Genomic DNA, 9,910 nt, shown 5'->3' on the forward strand with positions numbered 1-9,910 from the left:
AGCTAAAGGCCCAAGTCTTGTATTGCTTGTTGTAAGTACTCCTTACTCTCTGGGCAACAGAGGGGCAACTTTCTGCTTTCCTTACTTCTCTTGCTGCTGCTTCTCCCTTCAGGGCTGCAGCAGGCAGCTCAGGCACCAGCCCCCCCTCTTTGACCTGGCTCTCAGGGGCTGAGTTTGCCTGGCAAACAGTTCTAAATCACCAGGGTGGCTGCAGACTTCAGCTCTGTTTCTCCTCCTCTCTTCTCCTGGGAGTTTAGTTGTTTTTAACATTTTAGAATTCTTTATTTTTAGGGAGAATTGAAGATGGCGGCATAGGTAAACACCGGCTATGCCGCCGTAAACAACCACTTCAAAAATACAACTAAAAGACGGAACGGACATCACCCAGAACCACAGGAAGGCTGGCTGAGGAGGGACTCTTCAACTAGAAGGAAAAACAACAGCATTACGAGGCTCAGAGGCGGCGCAGTGTGGAAAATTTAAAGGTATGGTGGTGCGGCGGTGCGCGCGCAAAGTGGGCTGGTGGCTGAGGGCGCGGTTGTCGTTTTCAATCAGGAGTGAGTCTCAGACTCTGGGCTACAGATCCGGGCGAGTCTCTAGGGACCCAGACTCAAACGGGAGAAGCGGGACTGTCTGGCTACGGTCCCTCCAAGGTTTGCAGCGGTTGCTGGGACAGAGAGGCAGAGCCCTGGGGACGGACTGAGAGCAGCCATAGCGTCTCCCTCCCCCCGCCCTGTTGATCCCGCCCCGTCCAAGCCCTGCGCACAGCCATTTGCCGATCGCCTCAGGCAAAGGCTGGATTAGCGCCTCCCCAGAAGACAGAAGTTTTCCACACAGCTGATTCCTACAGCCAGTCGGCCTGGTGATCAAATCCCTCTAGTGTTAACTACAACAATTAAGGCTTGGCTAGAACAAGACTGCGCACAAAGACCACAAGGGGGTGCACCAAGAAAGCATAAAAGATGCGGAGACAAAAAAACATGACAGAAATGGAGGATATGGAGCTAAGAATCGCAAATTTGAGGGCTTGCTATAAACTTGAGCAGAGCCTCACGAAAACTAATGAGACCCTCGATGCTACGATAAAGAAATTAGAAAGTAAGCATACACGGACTGAAATAAAGAATATTATACCCAATAGCAGACCAGAGGAGCACAAGAATCAAACCAAAGATTCGACAAAAAACACCCAACTGGAAAAGCAAAATGAAAAAAGAATCCGAAAGTGTGAAGATAGTGTAAGGAGCCTCTGGGACAGTTTCAAGCGGACTAATATCAGAATTATTGGGGTGCCAGAAGATGAGAGACAGCAAGATATTGAAAACCTATTTCAAGAAATAATGGCAGAAAACTTCCCCCACCTGGTGAAAGAAATGGACTTACAGGTCCAAGAAGCGCAGAGAACCCCAAACAAAAGGAATCCAAAGAGGACCACACCAAGACACATCATAATTAAAATGCCAAGAGCAAAAGACAAAGAGAGAATCTTAAAAGCAGCAAGAGAAAGAAACTCAGTTACCTACAAGGGAATACCCATACGACTGTCAGCTGATTTCTCAACAGAAACTTTGCAGGCCAGAAGGGAATGGCAAGAAATATTCAAAGTGCTGAATACCAAGAACCTACAACCAAGATTACTTTATCCAGCAAAGCTATCATTCAGAATTGAAGGTCAGATAAAGAGCTTCACAGACAAGGAAAAGCTAAAGGAGTTCATCACCACTAAACCAGTATTACACGAAATACTGAAAGGTATCCTTTAAGAAGAGGAAGAAGAAAAAGGTAAAGATACAAATTGTGAACAACAAACATGCATCTATCAACAAGTGAATCTAAGAATCAAGTGAATAAATAATCTGATGTACAGAATGAACTGGTGATTATAATGAATCAGGGACATAGAAAGGGAATGGACTGACTATTCTTGGGGGGGAAAGGGGAATGGGAGATTTGGGAAGAGACTGGGCAAAAATCGTGCACCTATGGATGAGGACAGTGGGTGGGGAGTGAGGGCGGAGGGTGGGGCGGGAACTGGAAGGAGGGGAGTTATGGGGGGGGGGAAGAGGAACAAATGTAATCTGAAGAATAAAAATTTAATTAAAAAAAAGATTAAAAAAAAGAAAAAGAATTCTTTATTTTTAGAAACCTTAATCTTTAATGATTACCAAAAGTGAACAGTCAGCAATTTTAGATTAATATTTATGAATACATTTTAAAGTACTTTTACTCTTAAGATATATTTAAACCTTTTGTGATAAAACTAAGAACAGGTATTGGTTTAATTTAGCATTGCAAGGGTTAAAAGAATAAACCAGGGCAGAGAAAGACTGTGCTTATAGAAAACTTATTGTGATCTTGAAGCTAGTTGATAATGCACCTGCTAGCAGTCTGCAGCCAATAACATTACTGTTAACACCCCCCTTCTTTGTCTCAGCCCAGGCCCGTTGCTTTCCCTCACAGATTTCCCTTTTTACTTTTTATCTTTCTGACCAATCCCCTGTCCTCCAGTCCAGTTGTTTGTCTCCCTTTAAACAGTGGGAGTTTTGAAGAAAACTATAGACTGTTCTTATAGAGTCCTCTATGAGTAACTGAAAACGGCAAGTCAAATAAAACATATAACCATAAAGACAAAGACAACAGACCACATGAGACACACAATCAGGGGTTAACGGGGTCTATAGACAGTTAATAATAACTTCAGCCTTAGGTGGCTCATGTTGGACTATGATGTCACAGGCAAGGTCAGGGCCAGTAAATTTCTCTGTCCTGCAGAGCTGTAAGCCCTTTGTGTCCACTAAAGAGATAAGAAAACCATAAATAACAAGTTCTTTGAAATTTACTACTTTGTTAATTTGCTAAGCAAATAGTTAACTTGAAAAGACTTCTTTCTTGCTTTTTTTTACAAGCAATCTTGGAACCTAGCCAGCCTTTATTTTAGCCTTTAAATCTACCCTAGAACTTCAAAATTTCAATTTAATATAGCGAATTTACAACCCAGGTAATAGCAACTGATAGACTGAAATTTTTGTTAGCCAAGTGAGCTGATTCCTTCTGTAATGGCGAGCAAAAGACTCTGAGAACTGTTAGAGACTCTTACAGCCCATCGCAGGTCCAGTCCAAACGTTCAGCCAGATGAATTAACAGAAATGCAAAATAAATCAAAGTAGCTTTCACTTACACAGACCAGTTAATAAGCAGCCAAACACTCGTATTCACACTCTCTCAGTAGACTAGCCCAGATTGGAGCTGAGCAGATAAATAAAACAATGCCCGGCCCCAGTGACTGAGCCGCCGCCAAGGACTCAGCAACCTCCCCCTTGAGCCCCCCTCGCTTCCCGACGCTCCGTCCCCCCTGCCCGCCTTCTCCCGCCGCAGCCTTCCGCAGGCCGTTTCCACCGAGGAAAAGGAATCGTATCGTATGTCCGCTATCCAGAACCTCCACTCTTTCGACCCCTTTGCTGATGCAAGTAAGGGTGATGACCTGCTTCCCGCTGGCACTGAGGATTATATCCATATAAGAATCCAACAGAGAAACGGCAGGAAGACCCTTACTACTGTCCAAGGGATCGCTGATGATTACGATAAAAAGAAACTAGTGAAGGCCTTCAAGAAGAAATTTGCCTGCAATGGTACTGTAATTGAGCATCCAGAATATGGAGAAGTAATTCAGCTGCAGGGTGACCAGCGCAAGAACATATGCCAGTTCCTTGTCGAGATTGGACTGGCTAAGGACGACCATCTGAAGGTTCATGGGTTTTAAGTGCTTTTGGCTCACAGAAGCTTAAGTGAGGATTTCTTTGCAATGAGTAGAATTTCCCTCCTGTCCCTTGTCACAAGTTAAAAACCTCACAGCTTGTATAATGTAACCGTTTGGGGTCTGCTTTTAACTTGGACTAGTGTAACTCCTTCATGCAATAAACTGAAAAGAGCCATGCTGTCTAGTCTTGAAGTTCCTCATTTAAACAGAGGTCAAGCAGTAGGCGCCTGGCAGTGTCCAGCCTGAAATGGAGCAATACCGTGATGTTTCAGCCAAGCCCATGTCTAGCCAGAAGCTCCTCACCAGAGTTGGTGCCCTTAGAGAATGTCACCGCCTGAACAGCCTTCCATGAAGCTGAGAGGAGAGGGGTAAGGCAGCAGCAGCATGTGTACCACTAGAGGGAGCCTTCCGTAATCACAGATCTACACCTGAGCAAGTGATGGAGCTTAGAGCAAGCAGCCTGCCACCTTCCCTCCAGTGAGGTGTAAGGACTTGTGGCTTGCCACCAAGGTCTTTTTGACCAGACAGATCCTAGCTAATTGTTGTCCAAACACCATAATTTGAGGCCAACCTTCTTATCAGAGTTAAACTTTTGACAAGGGAACAAATTTCAAACTGAAGTGTCAGTCATGTAGCTAGCTATAGAGCTTGCAACTTACTAGCAACAGCTGCCCAATGCCATGTGAAGTAAAAAAACAAAAATGATTTTTGGGGTGTTCTTTTTTCCCTCCTTCAGTTTTAATGTTATGTTATGTATTTAAACCCTTATTTAAATAAAACTTGTTTAAAAAAAAACAAAAACAAAAAAACAATGCCCAACTCCCCAAATGGGCGTGGGGGCACTCCTGGCACCCATGTCCCAGAACAGAATTCTCAACCAACGTCTTGGTGAGAACCTACCGGAGGAGTTAAGACTGCGTCCAGTCCCCCTTCTCGGTAGCAAATTGGCTAGTCCCACACAAACAAACAGCTGTTCACTCAAAGTTTAAACAAATTTCCAAATTCTAAACAAATTCCAAATTCTAAACAAATTCCAAATTCCAAACAAATTCCAAATTCAAAACAGATTCCCAATTCCTGAGGGATTCCCAATTCCTGACAGATTCCAGATTCCTGAGGGATTCCCAAACCTGAGGGAGCTCTATGACTCCCCGGGAGGTGATCAAGCTCCCCTTCCACTCATTCCAAGTGGGCCAGACAGTAGGGGATTGGGGCCCCTACCTTACAGATTCTGCAGACAGGTCCAGAAGTGTCCGTCCATGCTCTCCAGATGCCGGCCGGGTGCTGGGCTGAGGTCCGGGAGTGCCCGGAGTTCCCCGGTTCAATTCTGCTAAATCAGCAGAGTGGCGCCTCCCGGGGGCCTATCCGGCTCCCCCGGTCCTCAAACCCAGTCCACACCGGAGGCCAAGAGGCCACGATGGGTGGTTCCCCGGTCTTCCCGAAATGTCAGGGAACCAATTATGTTACAGAAAAACCGGACCAGAACCAAACAGCGCTCTGAGAGTTTGGAGTTACACTTTATTCACCGCGGCGGGCTTAGGGAAATGAATCCAAATCTAAGCAAAGCTACAAGCAGAACTTCCCTTTTTATAGAAGAGCCAGCCCTTTGTGTGCTTGCTGGCGGCGGCCTTGAAAACTATACAGTTCTATCAATTAAAAAATGCACCTGGCATGGCATTGGGTGTGTCTAGTCTCTGGCCTACAAGGTCAGACAGCTAAGTTTATCTCCCCCACTATTCAAGCAGGCTAGAAAGCAAAGTTACCTTTTCAGAATAAGAGGCCGTCCAAAGAATAGCAGAGAATTCCAAACAGTAGCTTTACAGGATAGGGGTTTTCCTTCACAGTAAAACAAAACACAAACTTGCAGTGTGTTTGGAAAACAGGGATGACGTAGGTTGCCAAGGAAGAGTGATAAAATCATTCACCAGGTAAATGAACCAATCCAGAGCCAAACCTCCCCAAGTTAGGAAATTTAACATACTGCCACCTCTTTCTGATGACTAATCCAAGACACCTCATTAACGTTAACATAGGGTATAAAAACTCTCGTCCTCCAGATGCTGTGGCCTCCACAACATGCATCAACCAGGGGCAGCCAGATGCAGGCCAGGACCCAGCAGGAGGGAGTCCAGACTCCTTATCTTCTCAGGTAAGGGCCTCCCATCACCCAAGGTACCAGGGTAAGGGCCTCCCACCACCCACCTCCTCCAGCTGGGACCCCAACCCTCACACCTCTCCCCCCTGCAGCCCTCTTCTTCCTGCTGTTCCCATTGGTGCATGGAGGACGCCAAACCTCCCAAGGTGAGCATGGGTGTGGGGGAGGGAAGCCTGGCCACTCCGGGTGCCTGGCAGCTGTGAGGGTGCAACTTCCACCTGTGCTCCTACTCAGCAGAAATGCCAGCCTCAGGGAGGAGTTCAGACCCATCTCCTACCGGGACCCTGGGGGGCCAGCCCCTGTGAGCATCCCCCCATCCCCATGGCGTCTCCTTGTGGTGATAGTGGTGCAGGGCAGGGTGGAGGGAGAGCCCCTGGGGAGGGAGCAGAAATGGGGACTCAGGAGAGGGGGAGTGATCTGCCAAGTCAAGAGCCAAAGTCAAGGGACTCCTTCCACCACAGGCCCAGCGGTGACTCTTCTATTAAAACTCCCTTCAAGCAGTCCCTCTGGTCACCCGCAGTCTGTGTGACACCCCCACAAAGCAGAAGAGACCCTTTTAGAAACAGAGAAAGTGGGGCTCAGAGAGGGGAAGCTCATGCCCGAGGCCACACAGCAGGTGAAGGGAAGGATGGGCCTTGAACCCTGCCTTGGCTGAGGAGTCCTCTGTATTCTACTTTTCTAAGCAAACTCCTAACATGAGGTGCCATGAGTTTCAGCCCTGGCAGCAGCCCAAGGACCAGGGAAGTGCAGTGAGGGGGTGAGGGATGGAAGGCATGTGGGAGTGAGTGAGGAGGAGGTGACCCAGCTCCTGACAGTGTGAGGCAAGAATGGAGGGGCAGAGACCAGGGTCTCTGAGCCTTTGAAGCTCCGTGTACCCCCCTCCCATCTCCCCCCTTCCCTGGCTTTGCTGCCTGAAGATGCTGACCTCGCCCTGGCCACTGGTTGGGGCACCTGCAGCAGGTAGCCCATCGGTGTTTCTCTGTTTCCCTCCCACATTGATGTTTCTCTCTCTTACCCTCCTCTCTATAAAATAAAGTAAAATAAATAAGTAAATAAATAAATAAATCTATGGGGGGGGGAGACAGATCTTTTTTTTTTTTTTTTAAAGACGCTGACCTCCTGCCTGCCCTGCCCATCTGCTCCCCGTCCAGTGCCCAGGCCCAGCATCCACTTACTCGTTTGGCCCAGCCTCATGGGTAGACAGGGCCATCTCACTGGCCTGAGTGAGGCTGAGCATCACTTCCAAGGGCCACTGCCTGTGACCCGGGTGGCACCCAAGGTGGGCGGTAGGCAGCCCCGCTCACAAGGTAAGGTCAGGAGCTCACTGAGGAGCTCACTCAGTGCAAATCCCACTCGTGGGCTGGACAGAGGCCACTGGACCTGGGACCCAGGTGCTGGGGAAAGATGATTGGATGCAGGAGAGATAAGGCCAGCCGTGGGCAAACTACGGCCGGAAGGCCGGATCCCGCCCGTTTGAAATGAATAAAACTAAAAAAAAAAAGACCGTACCCTATTATGTAATGATGTTTACTTTGAATTTATATTAGTTCACACAAACACTCCATCCATGCTTTTGTTCCGGCCCTCCGGTCCAGTTTAAGAACCCATTGTGGCCCTGAGTCAAAAAGTTTGCCCACCCCTGGATAAGGCCCAGGAGGAGGGCAGGCCTCCACCCAGGACAGGCCAGGCCTTATGCTGAGCTGTCTGGCCCCAGGCAAGGTGGAGGTGGTGAGAAAGGAGAAGTGGCGACTCTGTGGCAGCGTGGCCCTGGACCCCAAGGACTCCACGTGGAGCTGCTGCAGAGACTTGTACCCCTTCCACCGCCCCACACAGAGGTGCTGCCAGACCTCGGGGATATTCGTCATCCCCAAGGACTGCAACAAGTCAGAGGCTGAAGACTGTAGGACATACACCCATCGGACCCCAGGTAGGTCCTGGCCGCTTCCCCTTCACCTCCTCCTGTGCTCGGGAGCCACAGGGACCCTTCCTTCTCGCCCTCCTTCCTTCCTCCCACTTCCCTCCCTCCTTCCTGGAAGCACTGCCCACCATGGAGGGGACCGTATGCTACTGGACAGGGGGTCCGTGCCATTAACTTAGCTGTGTCCTAACTTCCTGTCAGAGTCTTGCTCTCCCTGCCAGAACCCAGTCTATCTGACCCTGGGGTGAGGGGGGAGGAGTAAGTATACACAAGAAGTTCTCACCCAAAGAGGGCAGATGGGCCTCTTCTGGTCCCTTCCCACAGCTCCCACAGTGACTCATCTGAAAGTCCTCAGGCCTCTCTGCATTTGGCCCTCTGCTAAGCCCCTCCCCCTCCCCTGCCCCAAATCTCTGTGTGTGATGGGCAGCCCCCTGGGTGTGTGTACCAGAGAACATACCAGGGGAGGGTTGGGACAAAGGAAAGAGGCTCATCTCCTGGTTGGAAGTCATGACCAGGTGGGGATCTCCTGAGGGTCCCCATGCAGCAGTGGCACCTGCTGCCCCTTCACAGGTTGCACAAAGGGTCTCACAAGGTCAGGGGAGCTGGGCCGCCCTGGGCCGGTGGAGACCTGAATGTCTGCTTTTCTCTTCTCTATATACTCCGATGAAATGTAAGTCCTACTAGTAATAGGCTAGTCATGTGCATCTTCCCCCTCCCCCCTTCTTCTCCGTACAGGCATTCATTGAAATTCTAAGGGGCCTCACAAGATTTGCAAGGAGGAGAGCAATGGACAAGGGCAGGTGCATCCAGTCTAACCCCCTGAACCTGTCTCCAGGCCCCCTTTTCCTGCCCTGCCGGCGTGGCTCAGTGATTGAGCGCGGATCTATGAACCAGGAGGGCACCTGCCTGGGTTGTGGTCTCTATTCCCAGTGTGGGGCGTGCAGGAGGCAGCAGATCCATGTTTCTCTCTCATCATTGATGTTTCTATGAACAGAAACATCTATGGGCAGTCCCCTGGGTACTCTCTCCCTCTCCCTTCCTCTCTGACATCAATAAAAATATTTGTTTTTTAAAAAGGAAAAAGGCCCCCTTTCCCGAATTCCCCAGGGAGCTCAAGCAGCCCCGCCCAGGCTCATTTCTTTCCTACAGAACATTTTCAGAGACCAGAGCAGCCCCGTCTGGTTGTCCCCTTGCTTCTTCTATGCTAAGCCTTCCTGCCTCACTGTCCCAGCTTTAATACACACACTCTCCCCCTGGCCCCTGTGGCTCAGTTGGCGGCCGAGTGCACCAGACCAGTGGGTCCGGGGGTTGGATTCCTGGTCAGGGCACAGGGCGTGTTTGGGCTGGATCCCCAGTAGGGCACGTGCAGGAAGCAGCAAATCAGTGTTTCTCTCCCTCGCCCTTCCTCTCTCTGAAATCAATGAAAACACATTTAAACATGTACACACACAAAATGAACGTACTCTCAGACCACCTTGGACACGTATGGTGACATTTTTCCCCGCAAGGATTCAAGCACCCACACAGCACCGGCTGCTCCAGGCCGACCCACCCATGGCCAGTGTCTGCCCGGTATCACTGGCTGATTCAGTTTTAAAGGAGCAGGCGCTATAGATGCGGGAAGGAGCAGGCGCCATCCTCCTTCGGAGAAGCACAACCGGGCGGTCCAAAGCAAAGGGAGAGTGCTCCGCTGCCTGCGGTGCAGGAGGAGACCCAGGTTCGGTAGCTCAGGCACCCCATTCCCGCCACACGCCACACACACCCAAGATTGTATCTCCGGAACTGCAGTTGGGGAACATTCAGCGCAAAGGTGAGTTTTGGCTGCCGCCCTGAGGGCTTGGTGAGTGGTTGATGTTGGAGGATTTGCTCTCAGGGATACAGAACACTTACCAGATGATTTCTGCTTTGTACATATGGGCATACCTACCAACACATATAACTTTTTTCTCTATACACGAACACTTAGGGTAGGAAACACAGCCAACAGGTAACAACGACCATCTCTGGGTGCTGGGATTACAGATGATTTTTTCATTCCATTTTATGTTTTTCATAGTGAGCCTGCTATTGCCTTCAAATG

General features: G+C 49.4%; 1 pseudogene; it reads left to right on the forward strand.

Annotated features, from left to right (window-relative positions):
• Window positions 1-3,275: 3,275 nt before the first annotated feature.
• Window positions 3,276-3,937, forward strand: LOC102418235 (annotated as a pseudogene).
• The last annotated feature ends 5,973 nt before the right edge of the window (window positions 3,938-9,910 follow it).

The sequence above is a fragment of the Myotis lucifugus genome, unplaced genomic scaffold, assembly GCF_000147115.1.
Source record: "Myotis lucifugus unplaced genomic scaffold, Myoluc2.0 scaffold_1705, whole genome shotgun sequence".
Taxonomy (NCBI): domain Eukaryota; kingdom Metazoa; phylum Chordata; class Mammalia; order Chiroptera; family Vespertilionidae; genus Myotis; species Myotis lucifugus.